The sequence below is a fragment of the Aulonocara sp. 'chitande type north' Nkhata Bay genome, linkage group LG5, assembly GCF_057382095.1.
Source record: "Aulonocara sp. 'chitande type north' Nkhata Bay isolate Kocher_YH1m ecotype deep benthic linkage group LG5, A_spYH_male_GT1.1, whole genome shotgun sequence".
Taxonomy (NCBI): Eukaryota; Metazoa; Chordata; class Actinopteri; order Cichliformes; family Cichlidae; genus Aulonocara; species Aulonocara sp. 'chitande type north' Nkhata Bay.
Window position 1 is genome coordinate 5,604,067 of NC_141348.1, and position 16,190 is coordinate 5,620,256.

A 16,190-nucleotide genomic window follows, 5' to 3' on the forward strand; every position below is an offset into this window, starting at 1 on the left:
GTAGAACTAAACACAAAATAAACCTGCTGCAAGCTGTCGTAGCTGAAGCAGATGACTGGCTATCCATGTCTGTCCTGCTTGTTATTATTGCATGACTCTCTGTGTGTGTGTGTGTGTGTGTGTGTGTGTGTGTGTGTGTGTGTGTGTGTGTGTGTGTGTGTGTGTGTGTGTGTGTGTGTGTGTGTGTTAGTCTTAATGTGACTCAATTCCCAGAGGGCCAGAAGCAGGTTCCAGCTCCATTTAAAGCAAAGAAGGCTAGGGTGTATGCGTGTGTGTGTGTGTGCGTGTGTGTATGCGTGTGTGTGCGTGTGTGCGCGTGTGTGTGTGTGTGTGTGCTGGGGGGATTATGAGCAGATGGCATGGGAACACACACACATGCAACCTGCCATCCATCTGGACAGTTCTGCAGGTGAAGTGAAAAGTGTTTGCTGAAAAAACGTGTGTGACATCACAGTGGTAAACAGCACAGGCAGACATAAAAGAAAACAGCAGCAGGACTTAAGGCCTGGTCAGGGAGGCTGCATTTCTCTGTTGATTAGCCAACATACCAGACAGACAGCCAGATAGGAAAGGGGGAGGAAAACACTGTGAAGGACATTTGGATAGAAAAGTGTTTTGCATGGTTTTTCACATCCAAGGCCTTGTTAGATAAACAACAACTGTGAAACACAGCCCACAGTTGATTAACACACTCTTTATAATTATTATATGTCCATAACAGATGATTCTGTAACTGACACTATAACACATGTGTACTGCATTAGTGCCGACCTGTTTTTAATGATGACGCTGCAGCTGAATTACAAACCATCAATTCTGCCTAACTGAGCATTTTTTTGTTGTGTTGAATCTAAAACCGTTAGTCCATCTGTAGCTAACATGCAAAAATCAGCCAAGCACATGATAGAATTTAACTGAAATCAAACCTCCGCTAAGGTCCAGGGCAGAAGTCAGCAACCACAGACGTAATTTACAGTTAGGGTTAACCGTAACTAATTCATATGCTATGTGTAGTAATTAATCCTCTCCCAATTACATCTGGCATCTGCCCATATCCCCCTTGTCACATGGGTTTTTTCTCTTTGTGTCTCACTGTTTGGTAGGAGGAGCTAAAATGGCTCTTTTGATGTTGAAGGTTGTTACAGCCTGATCTAGGACACGAGCAGTAAGGAAATGGAGCACAAGTACAATGTGCAGTAAAAGAATACAATGGCAAAAACTTCCCCAACAAAGAGAGATACACCAATATGACTACATCATATATCATATCATCAGTATGTACAGTTAGAGCCATCATTTATTGGACAATTCTGGTCCAATTTTCTGTAACTTTAACTGCAACTTTGTATCTCTGTACAGAATCTCAGTAAAGTTTTGAAATCAAACAATCAATATGTGATTGAAGCACAGACTCCAACTTTAATTCAAGAAATTTTACAAAACTGCACCAACTCTTTAGAAATAAAAGCCATTTGTACAGATAGCCCTGCAGAAATGAATGAGAGAATTGACTGACGAGCAGTTTCATGTCCAGCTAACTGTAATTCGCAACAAATGAAGCAGATGTAATATTGAAGCTGACTCCAAGTGTTCAATTTTTATTTTTTTAAACTTTCACTACAGTTTTGAATATGAAGAGATAAGCACTGGGAGCAGGAGCCTATTCCAGCTACCACAGGGTCAGTAGCAGTTGAAGTGAGGAAGGTTTAATTAAAACACTAAATAAAGTAGACCTATCAGAGAGATAATCATTAGGAGTAGCCAAATCAACAATCTGGTACATTCTTAAAATGAATGAATTCAATGGCCAGTTCAGCAACACCAAAATGCCTGGAAGACCAGAACATACAGTGCAAATGTATAGCTCCAAAAGTTGATTCTGTTCATCTGGATGTAGCGTCTTCAGTGGGAGAAACGTTTCACCACTCATCCAAGTGTTTTCTTCAGTCTCAGCTGACTTCAAATTCACCAGGGAGGATATGAAAAGTGGCAGGTTAGCCTTCTCAGACTGTGAGATTTCCATCAGTAATGGGGGACATCTAAAAGCTGACGTGTACCGTAAACATACACAAACAGAGTAACATGGTGTACGCTGTTAAGTGCAGGAGGATTGGCAGGATTTATACATGGGGGAAACCAAACAACCTCTGGCTAAGAGGATGGCACAACACAGCAGAGCCACCTCGTCAGGCCAGGACTCTGCAGTCTATTCACACCTACAGGCCAGTGGACACTCTTTCAAGGATGAGGATGTAACATCCTGGACAGGGAGGAACGCTGGTTTGAGGGCGGAGTCAAGGAGGCCATTTACGTGAAAAGGGAAAGACCATCTCTGAATCGAGGAAAGGGCCTAAGGGTACATCTGTCACCATCTTACAATGCTGTGATTGCAGCCATTCCCCAACTCTCTGTGAATGGGACTCATGGCCTTTGATCAGTGGTTATTGATCAATGGCCATGAGAATTTGCATAATCATGATGAAGGAACTGACCTCACAGCCCATTGTTCCTTCAGTGGGCTGGTTTCAGTCATTGTGCAGATGTCCTGTTTGTAAGATTGAAACCTGCAGTCAGAGTGATGAAACGTTTCTCCCACAAAACGCTACGTCCAGATGAACAGAATCAACTTTTGGAGATTTACTTACCTGGATGATTGAGAATGCATCAAGATGCATATGTATAGCTTTTGGCTATCACTAGCTGACTCTACAGAGTCCTACCTTAGTACACACCTGCAACAGCAACCACTCCCTGAAATTATGCTAATTTATATCTGAATTATATCTATTAGAATCTTTATTTATACCTTTTAGATATAGATTTCCCCTGGGCAGCACAATTGAGCAGTGATTAGCCTGTGCTAATTACTAAGCTAAACCCTGATCTGTGTGGGTTCTCTCCAGGTCCCAGTGTCCAAAGACACACAGTTAGATTAACTGATGATTCTAAATCAGGAGTCGTCAACCCTGGGCACAGCTGGCACGCGAAGGGTTAACTGATGGCACCACCATAGCTGGACTGGCCATCGGGTATTTGCCCAGTGGGCCGATGGTGATTTTTTGTTTTATTTTATTTTATTTTATTTTATTTTTTATTTTTGTAACAGTATAAACAATGAAAGGTGGTGGATTGGCCAGATGCTGGTCGATGCGTGAAAATAACTCTAATTTTTTGTCCCAGTCCAGCCCTGGGCACGACACGCAGTGAATTAATCTGAGAAGGTGTTTTTTGCAGACGGACCCAATCTGAAGCAAGCCCTCATTGAGGAGCAGCGATTCCACAGTTCCAGTTAACTGGATGGTGAGCCAATCCAAAATTGAATAGGATTTGCCGAGGTTTTATGAAGCCAAAGTTTCGTTCCCATTGAAGCTTCAGATACCTGCAGGACTACGAACTTTCTTCCTCCATCGGAGTGTGGTAGGACAAACATTAAACAAACTGAACGGGCCCCAACGATCCATCAGTTGCCAGACATTATTCACTCATACATTTGACTCAGAGAAAGCTGTATGCGCGCACTTTTATTTAGTTTGTTATTTTGGGGGAAATATTTTGTATTTTATTTTATTGCTTTCATTACATTTGTTGCAGCTGCTGTGTGTCAAATATAACAAATTTGTGAACAGTCTATTGTGGTGTGGTCTCTCCTTATTGGTGTTTATACTTTGGGCTCCTGCCGATCCTAGATCTTCTGATACTGGCTAGTGAGAGTTCGGTCATTCTTAATAATAATTCGTAAGTTGGGTTACAAGTGCACTTCGCAAATTAGCTCGCATAGACACATTAGTTGTGCCGCTTCCTAATGATGGTATCTCAGCTAACAACCCCAACTACCAGATTCAACTTGTAATTGGCTAAAATCACTTAGCCTACCGGTCAGAGGGACGTTGCTAGCTGGCAGTCTTTTCAAGCGATGTTGAAATTTCCACATTCCGACACTTCAAATGCTTCAGGAGCTGTCGGCTCAGCGCAGCATCAGCACCACGGATACATCCGTAGACTCGAGACAGAATTTACAATGTGTTTTTGGGACTTTCAGGTGTTTGGACCAATGTTTTCTTTTCTGATCAAACCAGAAAGGTTTGTCAGCTGGATTTGTCTCGCATTAACTGGTTGGACACAGAGGACATCGAAATGCAGCTGATTGAACTGAAAAGCGCGACTCTGTGGGGTCAAAGTTTGCAGAACTACGAACGCAGCTGGAATCCACAGCTGTGCGTGTTCATGGAGCTGCATGTTCACCTGCTGGACATCACTACCTGACAGGTTTAACTGGCTTCAGAACATTGCAGAGGCCTTATTGACAGTGTTTGGCTCCACATGTCTGTGTGAGCAGGTTTTCTCACACATGAGTCCTCAGGTAGCCTCTGAATGCTGGACACTCGGAGACCTGTGTCTCTGAGTGGGAGACCACAGATCACATTAACATGTGTGTCTCTGTATTAACAAACATGCCATATTGGCCCAGTTTATTTTTCTTATCATTGTTGGGAGGAGACCATAAATAGCATTTGTATTTTCTGTTGTACAGTTCATTTGCTGTTATGGATAAAAAGTATTTTTTTGTTTCAAAATAGCTGATAAGTATTCGCTGATAGCTGCCAACATCTGCGAACAAATATAATCCTATAAAGTTGTTCTATATAGTGTGTAACTGTTAATATAGAGCGCTATTAAATTTATTGCTAATGCAATCATATGACACATTGACCTCTGAGGAAATTTTAGATGGGACTTGTCATCAGAAAGGGTGCCGACCCCTGTTTATCTACAGTTGTGAACGGCTGTTTGTCTCTGTGTGTTGGTCCTACAACAGACTGGCGACCTGTCCAGGGTGCACCCCACACCTTGCCCTATGGTAGCTGGGATTTATAAAAACCAGAGGTGCTCACTGGACAGACTTGAATGATAGAATCAATATATAATAGACCCAATATAAATCGATGAAAAGTTTTTGTTTTTTATGATCCCATTTTCATGGCTGCTATTCTAGACCTGTTGTGATGTTAGATCAGTCAAAACTAGACTGAACAGACTGCTACAGTTCTGGTATCTCGCTCATTATCCCAGCCTTCATTTTTATGTCAGCTATACACAAAATGTCATAACTGGAGGAGTTTAAGTAGCTCTGGAGCTAAAAAATATTCTCCATCCTTATTTATATGTTATGTTAAAACGTCACCTGTTGTACTGCTCTGACAGAATTCTGACTTTGGTGGAGTTGTTCTATAACTAAACTGATGGGAATGGAAATCTCAAAATCTAGAAGAGAAACCTAGTGTGTCTAAACAAAACACTCTGGGTTTGTACTGAATATGGGGCCAAGCACCTATTTAACTGTGCTGAATTGTCCATATTTAACTGCTAAAGAGCGATAACTCCATTTATCATGACATCAGCATCCTATCAGGCACTGAGAAGAGCTGCCTGTGCTTCTGATAGACTAGCAAAGGTCACATATTACTACAGCCCACAGTCACTGGCAAACTCATCAGAATACCATTGGTCACTGGATGCATTCACCAGTTTGCTAATCCAGACTGAATAAATCTATTTGTCAGATGTCAGTTATACACTTATTTCTAGAGATCAGAAGCTGCCGTCATATGCTGCCAGACTCGTTTAACTGTTGCACAACAAATTTCAGGATATTAAAAATAGTTTGGAATCAGATTCTCCTGCTAACCTAAGAGAATTAACAAGTTTCAGGACTTGATTATGACTGTCACTGAATAAGTTGCGGCCGCAACTACAGAAAACAAAAGGATGAAACAAACAATATTATATTTACAATCACGCTTAAGGTACAATAAGCTACTTATCACTAGTCCAGAAACATTATTATTGAGTTATAATCCATATTGAAGGACTTCATGATGGCTCAGCTTAAGATCCCCACAGTCAGCGTCAACCAAATAACCTTTATCACATCCACCGTCTCGGTGCTGTTAAAAAAGACGCCAACAAACCAAGATAAGTAACTGCTCAATTTAACCATTAAAAGCACAAAGAACTAGTGAAAAAAACAAGAAAAAGAACTGAAAGGAACTCACAATTATAAATGATCAATTCCCACTAGAAATTCAGGAAATATGCAAACGCCTCTTATATTGCTTTGCCACTCCTTACACAATAGCACCACTGCACATTAAAACTACACTTTTAATCATCACTCACACATGTCCAGACATGCACAGTCAACCATATATTTAATCAAAAACCACATATCCATATTCATCATATCTCTACAAACGTGGATCAAATGTTTCTGTTGGAAAATCTGTGGAGTTGGAAGTCGGGCAAAAATCATTCAAGTCTGGTAATCCACTGTAATTCTAAAGCAATAGGTGGAAGAGTATGGCCTTTGTGATAGTTGGAGGTTAAACCGTCACCAGATGATTGAGAATACACTTACGTCTGATCAAACATAGAACAAACATGGGAATTAAACAACAACACTAAGACAAAGTTTCTTATACAGCAGCTGAGACATGACAACATTGAATACAATAATAATTCTGGTAAATATCTGACAAACATACTTGATCAAAAAAAACAACAACAACCCAACAACAAGCACAGTTATCGAGGACTCAGCAAGTCTTCCCATAGTTCTACGAATAAAAATTTGGTTTTTTTAGGGGGGTGGGGGGGATTTTTATATAAACACCTCTGACCATGAACCAAATATGGAAGATATTCACAAATTCAGCAATACTAGAGTTCAATCATTTCTATTTGCAGCACTTGAAAAATTTGGGTTTGGAGAATCCTTTATTGGTTGGATAAAAGCATTTTACACATCCCCAAAGGCAGTCACCACTGACAGGTCAATGTCAGCTTCACTCTCCTGAATGCTATCAGGCAAAGATGTCCTGTGGCTCCATCTCTATTTGCATTACTCATTGAACCACTAGTTTACGCTATGAGATACAATAACAATACTAAGGGGATTTCAAACGTTAACACAGAACACAAAATTCTCTTTTATGCAGATGATGTGCTATTACTCCTTCAGGATCCTCATTCTTCCCTGTCCCAAATATTTACGTTTATAGATATCTTTTCAGAAGGGATAATCTCTTCACCCGAGTTTGCATGTCCATCACTTGAACTCTCATCTGGATTCTTTTCTAGTCAGCAGCTAAATGTGTCAGGATCCTGGGTCTCCTGACCCAGCGTTTTTAATTCTGTGTGATTTTTGTGTTTTGGTCGAGTACTTGTGTGATTTATTCTATGGTTTCTAGTTTTGATCCCTTGCCCCTCATGTTTCTCTGTGCCCCCTCTGTTCTGTGTAAAGTCCGTGTTTCTTGGTCTGTGTCTTTGCATGTTTTGAGTTTCTTGTGTTTTCTGTCACTCTGTATTGTGAATTATGTTCTCATGGTTGGTCTTTTGTTACTCCCTCGAGTCCAGTTTCTTGTGTTCCCTGCTCAGTATTTCCCTCCTTGGTTCTTAGAGTCCTCTGGCTTATGGTTTATGTTTCTGTGTTTCTTAGTTGCTGTCTCCACCGTGTCAAGTTCGCATCTCTGTGTTATACTTCCTGTTTTACTTTGAAGGTCCGTGTCTAATGTGAATGTGTCCTGCTTTGCTTCCTTGCCTCGTCAGTTCTGATTTCTCCCAGCTGTGCCCTCCTTCTGTGTCTCATTCCCCGCGTTACTTCCCGGTGTATTTAAACCCTGTGTTTCTCTGAGTTGGTGTCGTCCCTCATGCTGTGTGGATCTCCCTGTGAGTTTAGTTTGTTATTTCCCAGTTTAGTTTGCTTTGTATACTCGTTTCCCCGTGCCAGCAAACAAAGCTGTGGTTTTGAGTTCATCCCTTGTGTCTGAGTCCTGCCTGCCACGCAGCGCTGCCTGACAAAATGTGACATTTCACACACTGAGAAACATCCTATAGCTGTCAGTGATCATGCTCCTGTGTCTTTAATAAGGTTATTTCACCAAGTAAAAACTGGAGATTTAAAACATCATTGCTTAAAGATTAATTCTTTTTTTTTAAACTGTAGGATTTATATGTAGACTACAATGATCTGCCTGGAACATCAGCAATTGTTTTCTGGGAAAAAGTTAAAGCTGTGAGAGGTAAAATTTCATTTTCATCACATTAAAAAATCTAAGGAGCTGGAGAAGAAAGGCAGCTGGACCGCGTTGAGTCAACCATATATTTAATCAAAAAACACATGATGAATATGGATAGCTCTACAAATGTGGATCAGATGTTTCTGCCGCCTATGAAATTTCTGAGTTGGAAAATCAAATGTTTCATCTTTCATCTGAGAAGCTTCCTCAGTTCTAAGACAAATTGGTGGAGTTTCTCCTATGACATACAGCTGAGCCCGGTCCTGCGTGTTGACCCACTATTGACCATGTACCTAATCACATGAGCCAAGTTGTGAAAATGGGTGTGGGTCATTATCAGAAGAGGTTTTGGGTTCAGGAGATCTTAAAGCATGTGGTTATCCCAATTGGGCTTTCATCAAATCATCAAAGGTGTACAGTAAAGGAGGTCAGACACAAAGTAGGGAGAAAAAAGTTCAGGGATGGGTGGCTGCCCAATGTGGAGGAGTTTAAGCATCTCAGGGTTGTGTTCACAAGTGAGAAGGGAGCAGGAGATTAACAGATGGACTGAGACTACAGCTGCAGTGACACTGAAGCTGTAGCACTGTCCACTGTAGTGAAGAGAGAGCCCAGTGTAAAAGCATATTTTCCAGTCGATCTACATCCCTGTTCTCATGAGTTTTGAGTGACTGAAAGACTGAGAATATATAATCAGCAGAAATCTGCTTTCTCTGAAGGGTGGTTGGCCTCTCCCTTAGAGATAGAGTGAAGAGTGCAGTCATTCAAGTGGGGCTCGAATAGTGTAGAGTGCCAAACCTCTACATTAACAGAACTCAGACAAGTTGGTTCCGGCATTTTACAAGCATGCTTTTTCGATGAGGTGCTTGTGATAGATTGTATGTCTTGGCTGGCCTGGAAATGCCCGTGTTTCTTTGGATAACCTGGATGAGGCAACTAGAGAGAAGGAGCTCTGGGCGTTTTTGCTTAGACCATGAAGGAAATGAAGGGGTTGTGGTAATAATAACAATAATAATAACAAGAAGAAAAATAAGATTATTATTATTACTCAGTACTCCACCAAAACACTAGAGTGTAATGCTTGCATACTGCACCGATTAGATGCTGTTTATAGACGTAATGATAGTGATCCTTCTTATTATCTGGCTGATTGTCTATGAGTTCTGAGCCTCCCTCCCTTCCTGTCGGGCTTGGTCTCCCTCCTCTTCAGAATGAAAGTCACTGAGTGAATTACTGAGGCTTCAGCCTGAAGCACTGTCAGTTCACAAACTCTGAATGAGCCATTTGCTTTAACACGGCTCCTCACAGGAGTGTGTTTGCAGCACAACTGATTTGCATTTATTTATTACTGATGATGAATACTCCACCTTGAAGGATTCCACTGGTGAGTTTGCATGTATTAATAATTAATTGTGTACACTTCAAATTGATGCCAACTGTTTTCAAAACAACTGTCAAAGATTGTTTTTCTCCCTAGAGCACAGAGAACAGACAGTACTCACATTTAACAATATGTTTGTTTTAGAAAATGTATTCCAAAATTATACTTTTAGATGTTTTCTTGTCTTTGCAAAGTTATGTTCATGTGTACTGAAATGTGCATGCTACGAAGACTGTGTTTTGTATCAAGTAGACACAGTTTGCAGCTATTTGCTTAAGTTTTTGTTTTCCACAGAATTGCAAAACAGCAGTGAGCTAGCGCTGTGATCTTTACCTTGAAGGATGGCTTCTCAGTGGTTCAGTAGACTGCTTGCGTTTGTGGCTGAGGCAGAATGTACATGCTGGGAAGGAGAAAGCAGAGTGGATGTTATTTTGATGTGAATGTAAGGACCAAAGAACCAACAAGGGGAGAGGTGGAGCACTCATATTCAGTTTTCTGCTCCTCCACATTAACCCTCTTGGTGGAAATCAGATGGCAGCTCCACTGACCTTGTACAGTGTGCATAGACACACTGATGGCTTACAACTGAGGAATTATTACAGCCAGCAGCCTCTCTTTCTAACTTTCTATTACTGTTATTTTTAAACAGTACTGATGGGCACAGAAATAGAAGAAGCCTGATTATGTAAATAAATTTGAAGTCATTCTCATTAACTACCTAAACTGTGGTACCCACATCTAACAAAGTTACACAATACTTACAAACACTTGCCAAAATGGCAACACTGACATTTTATTTTTGGAGCCATCTAAAATCCTTTGTCACGTTAGAACTCAGTAAGTCAGCACTCTTCCCCCTCCCCTCCCTAAGTTTTATTAGATGACAGCAGCAATAAACCCTCTGCTGCCACAATCATGGGATGATATCAAAAATAGAGGATGATAACAACTTGCACGCATGATTTCCTGTCTGATGTCTTCTTGTGGCAGCAGAGCTAAGTCAGCATGTCAGAGAAGGAGCTCCACTGTGATGGAGAACACTTTGTTCATTCCAACACATCTTTAAAAGTGTCCAGTTTGCAGCCAATCACAGAGCTACCTTTATTCAGTCACCAGCTCTAATGCTGCTCTTCAAGCAGACCACAGCAAAGTTCATCACAGTTGCCAAAACCGAGTTACAGAAAATCGTCCTGTTGCTGCATTGACTGAAGGGTCTCAGCTTCCATAAGAAAAAGAGCCAGTGCATCTGCATTAGAGGCATCTTCATAAAATAGCTCCAGTACCAGTGCCACAACTGACATACTGGTGAAAAGCTGGTAATATATATTGAGTGTTTAGATCTACTGTAGTGATACACAAGTCAAGTACTCTAGACCACTCCACCTGTGCTCCACTGTGAGTATGAAGTCTTTATGGTTAATGCCAGTGCCCTTAAGTCTATCATCGTCACTCTAAACAAACAATTGCATTATTTGCTGCTCAGAGATGGTAAAAACAGTCCTTGAGTTATTTTCAGCCCTGAGTCTTGATTCTACACAAAAACAGGCAGTTTTTTTGTTTGGTTTTCTTTTTTGTGTACAACAGTATTTTCACACTTCTTACTCATCTTTGAAAAAGAACCCGTTATGGAATGACTAAATGCAAGGTGTTTAATACTTTAACAGTTCAGATGGTAGAATTACTGTGGGCAGTAATATTCGCCTGATTTTTTTTGCCGTCCAGAGAGACAGACAGAAAGGCCAGGGTCCAGCCTACTTGTAAAGCAGGTTAACTCATATATTGCTAGGGTCTCCAAGGCAAACTGGTCCTGGTTGAAGGACCAGAGAAGCGATTTAGATGCCTACGATGAGTAATAGAGCAAGGGAACGGTTTACCCTGCCTGGGATAGGGTTAGCAGCTCTGTCGGGCCCCTGCTGGGGGGCCTTTGGGTCTCGGGTCTGTGGACTCAGAGCTCGGTCTGCTCTGGCACAGACAGCTGCCACAGGCTTCTACACTGTGGCTGCTGGGTGACGCTTAAGTTGATTGTTGCTGTGTTGTTTTTGTTTTGCTTGTGTTTCACTGGCTCTCTTCACCTTTCCTTCTGTTAACTTTCTTCCCAACTTCTCTTTTCTTATTCTTTCTCTTTCCCATCCCCCGGTCCTGTACATTCTGACTGTAATAACTTAAAATCAAAAATATAAAAAATAAATAATAAAGATTGAATAAACTATGAAAATCAAGTAGACCAGTATAGTAAAAGCCGTAATGGGCAACAAACTAATCATGTGATTCAGGTGTGTTGACCCAGGGTGATATCTAAAACCTGCAGGACACCGGCGCTCGAGGCCTGGAGTTGCCCTCCCCTGGTCTACAGGAATCAAGACTGGGACCAGTAAGATGCAGGAGGAAAAATGGAGTATCCACTGAGTGGGCCACAAGAGCCTAGGTTGTTGGAAACAATGCCTAGATGGCTACTGCTGAGACTTGCCTACCACCAACTACGTTTGATGGACAGGTAGGTGGAGACAGATAACACCAAGAGATATTCTGATAAGTCTCTAGAAAAATAACAAAGGCAAACCTAAAAAAGAAGTTTCATCGATGAAGCAGAGGCAAGGAAAACAAACTATATGACGTATTGTTGTGGCATGAATAAAAGATGCATAATTGACACAGGCCTCTTACATTATCCATCCTTGTTTGCAAATCTCCATGTGAAGTTATGACGTTAAGCAGGTCAATCAATCTGAGGGACACGGTGTCACTTATCTAATGACGAAAGATCAAATGCAGCCATTCTCAAATTAAATTTGAACCGCTGGCTCCACTAGCCTTTGGTACCAATGTAAAACTGCCACTGGTGTAAATTAACTTTGTCTGTCGTTGAGCATCAAGTACAATGGCAAACTGCAAACCTGAAATTTTTTTCATTTACATGCTAAGTTTTGTTTCTTATGGCCAGATGGTTCCTATTAGGGGTGGAGGATTCATGCAAGCTTCCTTAATAGCAATGAAGAGAACAGCTAATTAAATACAATTTTACAATAAATGATTCTAAAAATTAAGAAAATTAAAGTTGAGAGAATTTTAGTGCCAGCTCAGGTGTCAGCAATTCAAATTTGAATTCAAATGTTTCAGTGTGGCAGTTAGCCACATTGTGCAGTTATCATAACATATATAGGAAGCCTTATGATGACTCTTTATTGTGCCCTAGCAAACGTTAATGTCATGCAGTGCCTATGCCCCTATCCTCACTGCATCTGATCAGAGGAGCCCAAAGGATGAGCCCTGGCTTCTTCCTTGGTGATTTCAAAACTAGGATGCCATCACTTGCATTATCGAAGACAATAGTCCATAGGCTACTTGAGCTGTGTACTTATCACAGCGTGTGCATCATGAATAGCTGTGGAAACAGCAGCGCAGTGTTATGGCAGCACCCCATTACCAGAACACGGTGTTAAGTGTTCAACACATCAGACCATGCCTCGCAAGACAGACAGCACGACGCAGAGTTGAGTATCATTCACAGCATGAACAATGGGATAAAGAAGACACTAGGGCCTGATGTAAAAGGTTTCACCCCCCTCAGATCACAGGATCCGAGAAACAAATGGCCCAATAGCTGGAGCTGCGTGAAGTTATGTTCTGCACCATATATTCTTCATTCACCTCTGATGTCAGCAGCACACCAAACCTGAGATTCTGGCGTTTTGGGCAAAATAAATTTATATTTAAAAATCGATTCAGGATTTTTAAAGACTCGATACCACATTATCCAAATTAGAATAGATTTTAATCGATAATCAAAAACCACCCCTACATCTGATGCTTTAATGACTTGCTGAAGTAGATCTGCATTATGTGAATCTCTTGTACTAATACTAATACTAACAGTAACAGTAACATAATAATAACAGCAAAGAAGCTTAAGTTTATATACGGTGGGAAAATATCATAATAGAAACCTGTGAAGGTTCTCAGTTATCCAGGTCATCGTAGTCAAAGGAGCTTGCAAAGAAAAGCGTCTGGACTTCTTTAAGTTGCTTGAAGACGTTTCACCTCTCATCCGAGAAGCTTCTTCAGTTCTAAGGTCAAATGGTGGAGAGTCCCAGATATAAACCTAGTGGGAGTTTCCCCCCACAGAGGGACAAAAGGACCCCCTGATGATCCTCTAATCGCCTGAGCCAAGGTGTGAAACTGGGTGTGGGTCCCAATCAGCCAGAGTTTCGGGTGAGTTCATTGTGAAACCTGGCCCCACCTTATCATGCGAATTCCTGAGGTCAGATTGCTGGGTCTGAAATGCAACACGCTCAGACAAAAACTGGTTCACCCGAAAGACAAAACTCCAAAACACAGACTTAACAATGTGGTGTTTGCTGTACAGTGCAGCAAGGAATGCTCAGACCTCTACATTGGAGAGACCAAACAGCCACTTCACAAGCGCATGGCACAACACAGAAGAGCCACCTCCACAGGACAAGACTCAGCAGTCCATCTGCATCTAAAGGTCAAAGGTCACTCTTTCGAGGATGCCAATGTTCACATGTTGGACAGAGAGGACAGATGGTTTGAAAGAGGAGTGAAAGGAGCATCTATGTCCACTGTGAGCGACCATCTTTGAACAGAGGCGGGGGTTTACGACACCAACTCTCTGCCATCTATAATCCAGTTTTGAGATCCCTTCCCAGACGCCTTAACGCCCACTCACATCCTGGGCCATCTCATCTCAGGAATTCGCATGATAAGGTGGGGCCAGGTTTCACAATGAACTCACCCGAAACTCTGGCTGATTGGGACCCACACCCAGTTTCACACCTTGGCTCAGGCGATTAGAGGATCATCAGGGGGTCCTTTTGTCCCTCTGTGGGGGGAAACTCCCACTAGGTTTATACAGTGGGGCAAAAAAGTATTTAGTCAGCCACCGATTGTGCAAGTTCCCCACTTAAAATGATGACAGAGGTCAGTAATTTGCACCAGAGGTACACTTCAACTGTGAGAGACAGAATGTGGAAAAAAAATCCATGAATTCACATGGTAGGATTTGTAAAGAATTTATTCGTAAATCAGGGTGGAAAATAAGTATTTGGTCACCTCAAACAAGGAAAATCTCTGGCTCTCACAGACCTGTAACGTCTTCTGTAAGAAGCTTTTCTGTCCCCCACTCGTTACCTGTATGAATGGCACCTGTTTGAACTCATCATCTGTATAAAAGACACCTGTCCACAGCCTCAAACAGTCAGACTCCAAACTCCGCCATGGCCAAGACCAAAGAGCTTTCGAAGGACACCAGGAAAAGTATTGTAGACCTGCACCAGACTGGGAAGAGTGAATCTACAATAGGCAAGCAGCTTGGTGTGAAAAAATCAACTGTGGGAGCAATCATCAGAAAATGGAAGACATACAAGACCACTGATAATCTCCCTCGATCTGGGGCTCCACGCAAGATCTCATCCCGTGGGGTCAAAATGATCATGAGAACGGTGAGCAAAGATCCCAGAACCACACGGGGGGACCTGGTGAATGACCTGCAGAGAGCTGGGACCAAAGTAACAAAGGTCACCATCAGTAACACACTACAACGGCAGGGAATCAAATCCCGCAGTGCCAGACGTGTTCCGCTGCTGAAGCCAGTGCATGTCCAGGCCCGTCTGAAGTTTGCCAGAGAGCACATGGATGATACAGCAGAGGATTGGGAGAATGTCATGTGGTCAGATGAAACCAAAGTAGAACTTTTTGGTATAAACTCAACTCGTCGTGTTTGGAGGAAGAAGAATACTGAGTTGCATCCCAAGAACACCATACCTACTGTGAAGCATGGGGGTGGAAACATCATGCTATGGGGCTGTTTTTCTGCCAAGGGGACAGGACGACTGATCCGTGTTAAGGACAGAATGAATGGGGCCATGTATCGTGAGATTTTGAGCCAAAACCTCCTTCCATCAGTGAGAACTTTGAAGATGAAACGAGGCTGGGTCTTCCAACATGACAATGATCCAAAACACACCGCCCGGGCAACAAAGGAGTGGCTCCGTAAGAAGCATTTGAAAGTCCTGGAGTGGCCTAGCCAGTCTCCAGACCTCAACCCCATAGAAAATCTGTGGCGGGAGTTGAAAGTCCGTGTTGCTCGGCGACAGCCCCAAAACATCACTGCTCTCGAGAAGATCTGCATGGAGGAATGGGCCAAAATACCAGCTACTGTGTGTGCAAACCTGGTAAAGACCTATAGTAAACGTTTGACCTCTGTTATTGCCAACAAAGGTTATGTTACAAAGTATTGAGTTGTATTTTTGTTATTGACCAAATACTTATTTTCCACCCTGATTTACCAATAAATTCTTTACAAATCCTACCATGTGGATTCATGGATTTTTTTTTCACATTCTGTCTCTCACAGTTGAAGTGTACCTCTGGTGCAAATTACTGACCTCTGTCATCATTTTAGGTGGGGGAACTTGCACAATCGGTGGCTGACTAAATACTTTTTTGCCCCACTGTATCTGGGACTCTCCACCATTTGACCTTAGAACTGAAGAAGCTTCTCGGATGAGAGGTGAAACGTCTTCAAGTAACTTAAAGAAGTCCAGACGCTTTTCTTTGCAAGCTCCTTTGATCATAATAGAAACCTGAAAACATTTGCTGGCTCAAAGACCAGCCTCGTACTGTAAAGCAGCAGCTCTGTGAATGACTTTGGCCATTCACAGAGCTGCATGGACATATTAATGGATTTGAATTAATATGTCCTGTCATAGTTCTGGGTC

General features: G+C 41.9%; 1 protein-coding gene across 2 annotated transcripts in view; it reads right to left on the bottom strand.

Annotated features, from left to right (window-relative positions):
- The window catches only part of fhit (fragile histidine triad diadenosine triphosphatase), a 163,109-nt gene that overhangs the window by 137,568 nt on the left and 9,351 nt on the right, over window positions 1–16,190 (bottom strand). For both annotated transcript variants that reach the window (XM_086291101.1, XM_086291102.1), the window contains exon 2: window positions 9,787–9,853. The gene's annotated coding sequence lies outside the window, so the exon portion shown is untranslated. The remainder of the gene's footprint in view (window positions 1–9,786; window positions 9,854–16,190) is intronic.